This window comes from Ahaetulla prasina, chromosome 8 (assembly GCF_028640845.1).
Source record: "Ahaetulla prasina isolate Xishuangbanna chromosome 8, ASM2864084v1, whole genome shotgun sequence".
NCBI classification, from domain to species: Eukaryota; Metazoa; Chordata; class Lepidosauria; order Squamata; family Colubridae; genus Ahaetulla; species Ahaetulla prasina.
Window position 1 is genome coordinate 50,714,489 of NC_080546.1, and position 13,889 is coordinate 50,728,377.

Genomic DNA, 13,889 nt, shown 5'->3' on the forward strand with positions numbered 1-13,889 from the left:
ATGTGCATATCTACATTTTTCTTGTGTGGCAGAATTGTATCTATCAGTATGATAGAAAGGACCATGATTTGTTACTCACAAATATGGATAAATAAGCTGAAATTAAAAGGCATTCATTTTTCATGTTTGTGCAAAAAAGAGGCTGACTTCCAAAATCATTTGTCAAGGAAATTACAAAGCATTGATTATCTAAGATGCTTGCATGCCATTAATTGACCAATTGGGAGGGAAGAAAGGAGAGAAAGGGAGAATTGAAATGATTGATAAACATTTCTTAAATAGCAATAAAATTCCAAAAGCTATCCAACCTGGTACATCAAAATATGCCATGATTGCATGCATGCTGTATTTATCTAAATATATGTGTATTTAAGATCTAAGCTGAATCTTTTGTGAATCTTGGTTTTGCTGGTATAATTCCATGTATTAACTATTAAGAAAACAGTTTGTTCTTATTTATAACATGGTCTTAATTTAGATCACTCAATCTCCATGAGTTTATGCCTTCATTTAAAGAGAGGAACTTTTCTCTTTCTCTACTGGCTTCAAAGAGTCAACCCAAAGTATATTCAGTCCTTTGCTGTAAACCTTTTTGAATGTCAAGAAGTGGCTTTCCACTCTGAAAATTGGTGCATTATATTATAAATCCTTCTAAAAGAATGATGGATAAGAAAACAACCACACAAATAGCATACCTTCTCAAAAACTGCAATAAAAAAAATTCTCAGTCATCTTTAGCACTTAGAACAGAAGGCTCTATCATAAGAGAACTGAAAACTGGAAGGGAAAAAAAGGCAGTTTTTGATCTTGATATTAAAAGTATTTAAAAGCCCAGGTGCATATGGAAATAAGAAGAGAACACTGTGGGTAAATGATGATTTTTATTTCTTTTTTCCTTAGTGCTCAGTGAAGTTTGACTCTAATTATTTTCAATCTATTAATTCATCTTAACACTGACTTAACTGTGACATCATAGTCTTAACATCTGGCTAATTTGGTGTAATACTTAACCATCTTCTCAACATGACTGTAACATTTGACCTTATAAAAAGTTCTGAAAAGCTTAAAAGTGTGCATACCCTTTGGGTCATTTTCTCCACTATAATTTAATTGTACTTTTTCCCCCTCCAGATCAACTTTACTAGACTTGAATTATGAGATTTTATAGCTTATTTTGTTAATAATAATTTTAGTGCTTATTTCAATATTAATTAATTAATTTATTTATTTTATTCGATTTTTATACCGCCCTTCTCCCAAAGGACTCAGGGTGGTGTACAGCCAAGTAAAAATCACAGTATAAACATTAAAAGAAATTAAAACAAAACATATTATAAGGTGGCCAAATTTAAAACAATTTAAAACATTAAAATATAAATAACCCCAATAAAATTTTAGGCCAGTCCCGCTTGAGTAAATAGGTGCGTTTTCAGCTCACGGCGAAAAGTCCGAAGATCAGGCACTTGACGTAAACCAGGGGGAAGCTCGTTCCAGAGCGTAGGAGCTCCAACAGAGAACGCCCTGCTCCTGGGGGCCGCCAGCCAACATTGTTTGGCGGACGGCACCCTGACAAGGCCCTCTCTGTGAGAGCGTACGGGTCGGTGGGAGGCAAAAGGTAACAGCAGGCGGTCCCGTAAGTACCCGGGTCCTAAGCCATGGAGCGCTTTAAAGGTGGTAACCAAAATCTTAAAGCACACCCGAAAGACCGCAGGGAGCCAGTGCAAACTGCGCAGGAGTGGTGTTACATGGGAGCAACAAGTTGCTCCCACTATTACCCACGCAGCTGCGTTCTGGACTAGCTGCAGCCTCCGAGTGCACTTCAAGGGCAGCCCCATGTAGAGAGCATTAATCCAAGCAGGAGGTGACAAGGGCATGAGTGACCGTGCATAAGGCATGCCGGTCAAGGAAGGGGCGCAACTGGCACATCAAGCGTACTTGGTGGAAGGCTCTCTTGGAGACGGCCGCCAAATGATCATCAAATGACAGCCGCCCATCCAAGAGGACACCCAAGTTGCGCACCCTCTCCGTTGGGGCCAGTAACTCGCCCCCCACAGCCAGCTGCGGCTGCAGCTGACTGTACCGGGGTGCCGGCATCCACAGCCACTCCGTCTTGGAGGGATTGAGCTTGAGTCTGTTTCTCCCCATCCAGACCCGTACGGCTTCCAGACACCGGGACAGCACTTCGACAGCTTCTTTGGGGTGGTCCGGGGTGGAAAAGTACAGCTGCGTATCATCAGCGTACAGATGATAACTCACCCCGAAACCACTGATGACCTCACCCAGCGGCTTCATGTAGATGTTGAACAGGAGGGGCGAGAGAATCGACCCCTGAGGCATCCCACAAGTAAGGCGCCTCGCGGTCGACCTCTGCCCCCCTGTCAACACCGTCTGCGACCGGTTGGAGAGATAGGAGGAGAACCACCGATAAACGGTGCCTCCCACTCCCAGACTCTCCAACCGGTGCAGTAGGATACCATGGTCGATGGTATCGAAAGCCGCTGAAAGATCTAATAGGACCAGGGCAGAGGAACAACCCCTGTCCCTGGCCCTCCAGAGGTCATCCACCAACGCGACCAAAGCTGTCTCCGTACTGTGACCGGACCGGAAGCCGGACTGGAACGGGTCTAGATAGACAGCTTCATCCAGGTACTGGGGAAGCTGCCATGCAACCACACTCTTTACAACCTTCGCCACAAAGCGAAGGTTGGAGACTGGACGATAATTTCCCAAAATAGCTTGGTCCAGGGAAGGCTTCTTGAGGAGGGGTCTCACCACTGCCTCTTTCAAGGCAGCGGGGAAAACCCCATCCAACAATGAAGCATTTATAATTCCCTGGAGCCAGCCTCGTGTCACTTCCTGAGTAGCCAGCACCAGCCAGGAAGGACACGGGTCCAGTAAACATGTGGTTGCATGTAACCTTCCCAGCAACCTGTCCACATCCTCGAGAGCCACAGTCTCAAACTCATCCCAAACAACCTCAACAAGACGTGACTCCGCCATCCCACTTGGATCATCGCAATTTTGGTCTAAACTATCCCGAAGCTGAACGATTTTATCGTATAGATAACCATTAAACTCCTCAGCACGTCCCTGTAGGGGGTCATCCCGCCCCTCCTGGTGAAGGAGGGAGCGAGTCACCTGGAACAGGGCAGCCGAGCGGTTATCTGCCGATGCAATGAGGGTGGAAACGTAGGAACGTTTCGCCTCCCTCATTGCCACTAGGTAGGTAATAATCATTCTGTGCTGTTTGTGCCAAGGGTTCATTACAGAGGAGAAAGATCATATGCAAAGACCTAATTGTTTTAATAGATAAAGGGATTAACACAGATAAATGAGCTTAATTGTCAGAATTTATCTCAGTTCTGTACAAAGTAGTCATTACTCAACTAAACAGAAAATAAATCTCTTTCAAGCAATTTGTTACTGTCACTTTCTCTTGTCAGTTAAAAGGTTTGAAAAAGCCAACAAAGAGAGGATAACCCTTTCAACAAGCAATGGATAATTAGAATCCTTGATAGACAAGGATTCTAAATCATTTGGGATCAGAAGCTGAGGTCCTACCCTTGGCCTTTTGGAATTATATAAACATTTTTCTTATGTAAATTATCTATAAAATGAAAAGGAAAATGAGAATAAAGGGCTATTTGAATTCAATTTAGCAGAAAACGAAAAAGAGCTAGAGTCATCAGCCATGGGATCTCAAAAAACTTGTTCAACTTAAAATAGACATGACCAATACGCATCAAAATTTGAAAAAGTAGCAAGCACTATGTGTAGAAAGCATAGTACTGCTATATGAGTATTTAAATCTTCTACATGTTTAAACTCATAAAAAATCTACTGCTCCTGTGAACCACAAATAAAATTTAACATCACCGCTGCACAAATCACTCTAATCCATTGTCATATCTAACAAAACCACAAAGTATTATGATATAATGCATACATTTGGGGTGAGTAGTGACAGAGAGAAAAAGAGATAAAGTAGCAAAATCTCTAATGTATGTCAACCTGAAATAAGACCAAAATTACATGGAAGTGGGAGAGAGATTTGAAACTTAATACTGTTGCACCAAGAAAAGTAGTCATAAATTTAACACTCTCTATTAACAGTACAAATATCAATTAGACACTCACATATGATTTCTTTCTCCAACATCACAGGGCCGCGGTATGGCTCAGGCTGTAAGAAACCTCTTATTAAACACAGCTGCCTGCAATTACTGCAGGTTCTAATCCCACCAGGCCCAAGGTTGACTCAGCATTCTATCCTTTATAAGGTAGGTAAAATGAGGACCCAGATTGTTGGGGGGGCAATAAGTTGACTTTGTATATAAATATACAAATAGGATGAGACTATTGCCTTACACAATGTAAGCCGCCCTGAGTCTTCGGAGAAGGGCGGGATATAAATGTAAAAAAAAAAATAATTATGCTCACCAATAATACCCAAGGCCAACAGGCATTCCTTTTTTCATGAAAGATCCCTATTTTTTTGTTCTGGAGTAATTTCAACAATTGTGTTTTGTTTCATAAATACTATCTCTGATAGAGAATCCAAAAAAGATATTATAGTCTTTGGTATATGAAGAAACTCACCACGAAGATAAAGATAGATGTACAGTATTTGGTTACTTTCCATTTATTGTCTACCAGAACTAACAGAGCAGTTTTGCCAAATCTGGCTTAAATGATCAATTTCAACTAAGGAATGGATAAGAAATAATCAGATGGTATTGTTGGAACACAATGGAGAAAAATAATGCCTCCTATCATGTTTAAATGAGATCATGTCCGCGTTCCAGTTATTACAAGTTTTAAATTTGTAAATTGGCTTAGAAAAACCAATCTAAGGTACACATTGGGGAAACAACTTCAAACTGGAATGGCTACCAGCAGTGCATAATATTGTATTTTACAGGGGGAAATATGTGAACTGCATAGGAGAATTTCAGGATCTTCTTCATTTCCTTCAGAGAGAGAGAAAGAGATGATTTTGTTCTATGGAGTTACAGCAGGATATGAAAAATGGCTCCACACCCATTGTTTGTAATATACCTGTGCTGTGTGATCTGTGGCCAAAATACCTAAGGAGTAGTTGAGGAAGTAGACAGTTACATATGCATTGCCTACTAGGAAATGATTTCCACAGCCAAACCTCAATCGCTAGGAATAAACAATACAGTCACTTTAGCAGCTGCTCTCATGGAAGAATAGTACTGAAACAATATTGCCAAGAGCAAAAGGAAATCATTCTTCTACCCACACAACCTCCATCTACAAAACCAACACACATTAACTAAACCTAAATCTCCCGTCTGCTTGTACTAACAAAGTGTGGAGAGAGAACAAGAGGGAGAAAGAAAGCACTATAAACAAGTGGTTGATAAATCTTTCTTATGTGCTATGCTGTGTATGAAAGATTATGCCATTAAAAGAATGTGCCGCATTTCTTATCAACCTATGTTTGCAACAGTGAACCCAACCTATATTTTATTTTATGCCATTTGTTAAAATACAAAAATCTGGGATAAAAATATAACAAACTTAAACAAACTTAACAAATTTAAATCCCATACCCAAGTCATCTACTACTATATTTCTGCATTGTCATCAGGATGCATACATTGATTTGAAAAGTCAGCAGTAGGATATGAGTCTTTCATCACCCTATCTTGAGCAGCATCAGTGAGATGCTGCAGATATTCTTAGACAATATTATTTCCCAGAGAAAATTTCCTCTTCATACATGGATGTTTCTTAGAACCAATGTTTCCTGTGGTCCTTTGTATCTAGGACACATTATAGAGGCATCAAAATTTTTCAAGAAACGATTCTTGTCATCATTCTTCCCTCATCAGTCAGAAGTCTGAAGACAACTTTGGGTGTGCCATCTTTTCTTTGGGGGGAGGGTGTTTAAAATAATTAGGGAAATTAACAGGCCACTGTCCAGGTGAAATGCTCCCAGTTTGGACCGGATCAGGTGATCCGGTAGCGATGGCAGCGGGTGGTTCGGAGAACTGGTAGGAATAATCCCTGAGCCCCCTGCCCGTGCCCACCAATCGCTCAAATAGGTAGTAAAAAAATGCTTTTAAAAGGTTAAAAAAGGCTCTGATGATTGTGCGCCACAGCTGTGATCGTCGGAGCCTTTTTTAACCTTTTAAAAGCATTTTTTACTAACTACTCATCCCAATAGGCAGAAAAAAATGCATTTAAAAAAGTTTTTAAAAAAGGCTCCAATGATCATAGCTGAGGCACGGGATCATCAGAACCGTTTTTGTTTTTTGTTTTTAACTTTTTTAAAGCATTTTTTTACTACCTATTCGCCTGAATAGGTAGTAAAAAAATGCTTTAAAAAAAGGGGGGGAAAGGCTCTGACGATCATGCGCCACAGCTGATCACCGCTCCCCCCACGTGCTGTTCTATTTACCTTCCTTCCCATGCCTCCTTCTGACGTGCACTGCACGTGTGTGTGTGCGCAGTTTGCATTTGGTGCATGGTGTGCACTGCACATGCACGCATGCAGCACATGTTAGGCACGCAGAGTGCATACACAGCCACCGAACCAGTAGTAAACCAGTTCAGATTTCACCACTGCCACAATCTCTCTCTTTTTTCTTTTTACACCACAGTCTTTTTTACAAAAATATTAAATTTCTCTTGCAGGAATCTGTTAATCCTAAAGAGTAAGCCTCCCAGTTTCAGGGAATTGCTTAGAAAGATTCATTTGGGGAATTTTTTAGAAAAACAATAAGACAAGAACTCTGAAGGATCTATACATTAGCAAATCAAATATTATTTTTCTTTTACTCATTAAATGTAAAAGGGAGGAGTATTGTCTAGTTTGTGAAGGAGGTGTAGTCAATTGTCACTTTTTTTGGAAATGACTGCTTCTCAAAATCTTTAATTTCAATACAATTCAATTCAAATCTTTATTGTCAGTGAATAACATATGTGCACAATAAAGAGATTGGTTGAGTTCCCTCAGTGCACCCTCCACAACATAATACAAGTCACAGTGTAGACAGAAAATCCCTAACCCAATAAATCATATTAACAAAACATCCAGTCCTATTGCACCAGTGTGAGCATGTTACATATTGCACCGGCCCAGCAGTCCATCATAGTACCTAGTTATGATGTTATTTCTCATTCAGGAGTTTGACAGCCCACGGATAAAAACTGTTCTTCAGCCTGTTTGTACAGCTGGCTATAACTTCTATATCTCCTTCCTGATGGTAGGAGGGTAAAGAAGTGATGACCAGGGTGAGAGTCATCCCTGAGAATTTTCCTCACTCTTCTAAGGCAGAGAGCCCTAGCGATCTCATCTAGTGGTATTAGGGGACAGCCCACGATGTTTTGTGCTGTGCTTACCACCCTCTGTAATGTTTTTCTATCCGTGACTATCAGACCAGGATCTTCTCTTCTCTTCCCTTCCCTTCCCTTCCCTTCCCTTCCCTTCCCTTCCCTTCCCTTCCCTTCCCTTCCCTTCCCTTCCCTTCCCTTCCCTTCCCTTCCCTTATCTTATCTTATCTTTCTGAAAGATAAGGCTTTTATTAGATTACTTATATATTCCTTCCAGATTATAAAGATTATGTTCTTAATATATAAATACATAGGAAAGAAATATATTGTTTGTGTTCTAATTGGTGGGTTCTTTGTCTATTTATCTATTACCTTTGGCCATCCCCATCCCATCCGATAGTGCTGTTAGAGGTAAAAGATGCATATTAGTGAGTGTGAAGACAATTATCTTTCCTTGTCTATCACCTACTATAACTTCCATGCATACGCATAAAAAAGAGTGATCAGGAAATTAATAACATATGTGATGAAGTCCTAAATCACCCTGTGATTGCCTCAAAATGAGAGAGTTAATTTGACTGCTAGAGTAAATCTGGGATTAATTGTTTGCCTTCAGATTAGAAGAATGAAGTGACACACAATTAAGTATAAATAATTACAATTTGCTTAACATATAATAATCTGGTTTTGTGTTTGGTATGCTAACTTCCCTACAGACAAAAAGAGGGCATTATTATAAAACAATTTTTAATTAAGATTCAAAAATTGTACTTTAAACTTTTCAAGTTTTACAAAAACTTCAGCAATGTTCAAATAACAACAAAAATATATACTATATAGCTATTCCGTGTTAAAAATACATTTTGGATTTCGATGATAAGAAAAGTACAGCATATTTTGCCAAAAATATATTTCAAAGTGCTTAAAAAAGACTGTATCTGGCAAATTTCATTCAAAAATGAAATATTTTGCATTTCTGATTCATGAAGTGAAATTCTATTTTGCTTTAACATAACATAACATCAGAGTTGGAAGGGACCTTGGAGGCCTTCTAGTCCAACCCCCTGCCCAGGCAGGAAACCCTACACCATCTCAGTCAGATGGTTATCCAACATTTTCTTAAAAATTTCCAGTGTTGGAGCATTCACAACTTCTGAAGGCAAGTCGTTCCACTTATTAATTGTTCTAACTGTCAGGAAATTTCTCCTTAGTTCTAAGTTGCTTCTTTCTTTGATCAGTTTCCACCCATTGCTTCTTGTTCTCCCCTCAGGTGCTTTGTAGAACAGCCCGACTCCCTCTTCTTTGTGGCAGCCCCTGAGATATTGGAACACAGCTATCATGTCTCCCCTAGTCCTTCTTTTTGTTAAACTAGACATACCCAGTTCCTGCAACCGTTCTTCATATGTTTTAGCCTCCAGTCCCCTAATCATCTTTGTTGCTCTTCTCTGCACTCTTTCTAGAGTCTCAACATCTTTTTTACATCGTGGCGACCAAAACTGGATGCAATATTCCAAGTGTGGCCTTACCAAGGCATTATAAAGTGGTACTAACACTTCACGTGATCTTGATTCTATCCCTCTGTTTATGCAGCCCAAAACTGTGTTGGCCTTTTTAACAGCTGCTGCACTGCTGGCTCATATCTAAATGGTTATCCACTAGGACTCCAAGATCCCTCTCACAGGTACTACTATTGAGCAAGGTACCACATATACGGTACTGGTGCATTTTGTTTTTGGCCTAAATGTAGAACCTTACTTTTTCACTGTTGAATTTCATTTTGTTAGATAGCGCCCAATGTTCAAGTCTGTCAAGATCTTTCTGTAACTTGAGCCTATCTTCTGGAGTGTTGGCTATTCCTGCCAGCTTGGTGTCATCTGCAAATTTGATGAGTTCCCCATCTATCCCTCGTCCAAGTCATTGATGAAGATGTTGAAGAGTACTGGGCCTAAAACAGAGCCTTGGGGTACTCCACTGCATACTTCCTCCATGTGGATGTAGTTCCGTTGAGGACTACACGTTGAGTGCGGTTGGTCAGCCAGTTACGAATCCATCTGGTGGTGGTGCTGTCTAACCCACATTTTCTACTTTATCTAGTAGTAGGTTATGGTCTACTTTATCAAATGCTTTACTGAAGTCCAAGTAAATTATATCAACAGCATTCCTCTGGTCTACTAATTTTGTCATTTTGTCAAAGAATGCGATAAGATTAGTCTGGCATGATCTGTTTTGACAAACCCATGTTGGCTTTTGGTTATTACTTTGTTTGCTTCTAGGTGTTCGGTGATTCGTTGCTTGATTATCTTTTCCAGAATCTTCCCGGTATTGAGGTCAGACTGATAGGTCTGTAGTTTCCTGGATCTGTTTTTCCTTTTTGAAGATGGGAACTACATCAGCTCTTTTCCAGTCCTCTGGCAGCTCCCTGTGCTCCAGGATCTTTGAAAGATATAGTTCAGTGGTTCTGAGATCCGTCTGCCAGTTCCTTCAGAACCTTGGGGTGTAATCCATCCGGTCCTGGTGATTTGAACTCGTCTAGGGTAGACAGGTGTTCACTTACCATTTTCTTCCCTATTTTAACTTGTGTTTCTAATCTGTTTTTGTAGTGCTGTTTTGATAGGTTGGATTGTTTTTCCTTTTGTGTAAAGACAGATGCAAAATATGAGTTAAGTAGATCTGCTTTCTCCCTGTTGCTTGTCATCTTCTTGCCACTTTCTCCCAGCAATGGGCCAATTGTTTCCTTCACTTTTTTCTTGTTTTTAACATGTTGGAAGAAGCTTTTTGTTATTTTTACTTTTGTCGCTAGCCTTTGTTCATTGTGAGCCTTAGCTTTCCTCACTTCATCTTTACAGGCTCGGGCTGTTGCGGATATTCTGCCTTAGTTATTTGCCCCTCTTTCCACTTTTTATATTTGTCCTTTTTGTCTTTCAATTTGTCAGATAGTTCTTTATGCATCCATGCTGGTTTCTTTTGAGATCTACTATTTTTCTTCTTCATTGGTATTGTGTTAGACTGTGCTTTTATAATCTCACTTTTCAAAATTTCCCAAGCTTCTTGAGTTGTTTTCCCCCTGAGGATTCTCATCCATTGAATCCTTCTCAAGCTCTCTCTAAGTTTATTGAAATTAGCTCTCTTAAAGTCCAAGACTCTAGTTTGACTTTGTTCTACTACTTGTATTTGCTTAATGTCGAATTCCAATATTGCGTGGTCACTTGCCCCCAAGGTTCCTGTAGCTTCAACGCCTTCTATCATTTCATCTCTGTTAGTGAGAATTAAGTCCAATATGGCTGATCCCCTTGTCGCCTTCTCTATTTTTTGGGAAACAAAGTTGTCTGCTAGGTTTGTTAGGAACCTGTTGGATCTTCCACTTGGTGCAGAGTTTGTTTCCCAGTTGATGTTAGGGTAGTTAAAATCCCCCATTACTACTGTGATGTGCTTCCTACATACCTTAGTTAGCTGACTAGCAAAAAGTTCATCTACTTCCTCTGTTTGGTTGGGTGGCCTATAGTATAGACCTATGGCAATATTGTTTTTCACCCCTTTTATATTGACCCAAATACATTCAAGATGATTTTCATCATTGTTACTTTTTTCCATACCTTTCTTTTTCTTTAATAAAAAATTACCCACAATGGTAAATTTATTTATAGATGGCACAGAAAGAACATGTGGTTAAACAAAATGTAGAAGAGTAGAACTGACAGATTTCTGCTTCCGAGCAGAAGTCAGTGAATGCTTAGTTTTTTAAAGTCTGGCTTAGAGCCCCTCTCAATTCATGCAGGTTTATAAAGCTGACACTTCTTGTTTGACAGCTCCCTTATTTATAAGTAGAGCTACATGTCAGGCAAAAATGACATAGAACTTTCCATGCCCAGAATTTCTGCGCTATTGAACACTGCCAGTGCAGATGGGTGAGAATTGTGTTTATTTTTTGAAAAGAACCAGAATTCTGTCTCGGCATTCTTAAAGCAACTACATCATGGTGGCTTGATTTATAGCTACATGAGAAACAGAAAGGAAAAGGGAGGTTGGGTTTGTCCATTTTATTTAGCTTCCTCTGTGTGTGTATCTGTAGACTAAGGGGACACAAAATGCTCTGAGCTAAAAATGACTGACTTCTTCAATATTATATTATATTATATTATATTATATTATATTATATTATATTATATTATATTATATTATATTATATTATATTATATTATATTATATTAATTATATTATATTATATTATATTATATTATATTATATTATATTATATTATATTATATTATATTATATTATATTATATTATATTATATTATATTATATTATATTATATTATATTATATTATATTATATTATATTATATTATAATAATTATATTATTATATTATATTATATTATATTATATTAATATTATATAAATAGTATATATTTATATATACTGTTGTGACAAATAAAATAAATAAATAAATGAAATAAAAAGTGGTCCAAGCCCAGAACAAAGCAAATGTGTCAACAGAAAGGAACTTGTTTCAAACATTAGAAGGGGTGCAATTGTTGTTTCGATTGAGGTTCTGCTCTTGTTTCAAACCATGTTCCTGTTGTTTTTGGCTTAGACCAAGTATAGTAATCTAAAGAAGTACATTCTGGGATTAAATTGAAGCTACTAAAATACATAAATGGCTGATCTATGAAGAATTGATACCTTTGAACTACGGTGCTGATGTAAACTACTGCATATACCAGTCGGCTAGAGTAACTAACAGAGATGTGTTAAATAGTATAAAACCAGACACATCACCAGAAGCTAAAATCTCAAGACTATGTCTGATTTTCTTTGGCCATGTTATGTGAGCAAATTCATTGGAGAGGGCAATGATGCTATGAATGATTAGTGGCCAAAGAAGAAGGGACAAGCAAAGAACATGCTTGCTTGATAACATCAAATCTAATACAAAGTTGAACATCCAAGAATTGAAAGAAGCTGTGCTTGACAAGGTAGCATGGAGAGCATTTGCCTATAAAGTCACCAAGGATCAGACACAACTAAATGATTAAAAAGTAAAGTAACAAACTAAAATACATAACTCAACATGAAGAGCACTAGGTCTCATCCCTGCTTCTTGCTTCTGTGCAGATAAACAATGATTACTGGAAGCTGCAGGTTCTTTGTTATGAAGATTTTAGACTTCATGTATGTATGTTTGTCATTCTGCTTTCTTTTGCAAACAGCCCACTTCTGAAAGAAGGAAGGAGGATAAAAGAAGGTAGGTGAATGTAAAAGATACATTTGTGTCCTACTCGACATACAGATATTGCTAATGCAAATGAGATTATGAAAAGACCACAGTTAGCAATAATGTTGATGGTTTGGTTGATTTTTACAAGCATTGGTGTGTTTACATTCTGAGCATATTCTTCTGCCTAGTTAATATTAAAGTCCATGTTGCATTTAAAACTACAAAAAGGGTCAGAGCTTCAAAGCTTTCTTTCTATATTCTTTATATGTTCTTGTGCTTTGCTTAACTTCAGAGTGCATTTAACAACAGGTTTGTTTGTTTTACCTTGTAACACTTTAAACTGTAATGTGTACATTTGGTGTTATAGTGTAGCTGTTATTTTACATTTAAGAATGTAAAATGCAACATTTTTTTTTCCTTGTGCAGCTGCAAACTGAGGAAGGCACCAAAGTTCAGCAAAAATCAATACACCAACTGCTTTTTGCTGATGTGTATCTGATTTTGCAAATTCTTGTGTCATCCTGTTTCAAATGATATTCAATTTGGTTAAAACATCAAGGTAGAAACCAGGAGACCATGAATTCTAGTCCTGCTTTAGGTACAAAGCCAGCTGGATGACCACTAGCCAGACACTCTCTCTCTCTCCCAGCCATAGGAAGCAAAGAAGAAAAATATCACTTATGGAATCTACAAAATCCAGTCCAGGCAGTCACCAGGCATAACCACTTGGATTGGCAGTCAGTGTTTCCTGTTATTTGCCGTCAAAATTCCTGTTAAATTAGTCAGTGGGATTATTTTAAAGGATTTAAAAAAAAAATCTTCACCAATTTTCTCTAGCTTTAAAAGACAGTAGAAAACATGGACTACCATCTTATTCTTAACAAATGAAGTGTAACAAGAGAATGAGGAAGTCAGTCTGTTATTTTCTATGATGGAAACAGTATAACATATTTTTATTTGGCTATTTACGGGACCGCCTACTGCGACCGACGGCCTCCCAGCGACCAGTGTGCTCCCACAGAGAGGGCCTCCTCGGGGTACCGTCGGCTAGACAATGTCAGCTGCCGACCCCCAGGGGGAGGGCCTTGGGGGCTCCAACCCTCTGGAACGAATTACCACCTGGTATTCGCCAACTCCCTGATCTCTGTACTTTCCGACGCGAGCTGAAAACATGGCTGTTTCATCGCACAGGACTGGCCTGATAGTTTTAATTGGGAATTTTAAATGGGTTTTAAGGAGTTAGCCTAAATTTAAATATTTCATTTTAAATTATTTTAATGTTTGTAATATTGTTTTTTTATACGGCTGTAAACCGCCCTGAGTCCTTTGGGAGAAGGGCGGTCTAGAAATATAAATAAATAAATA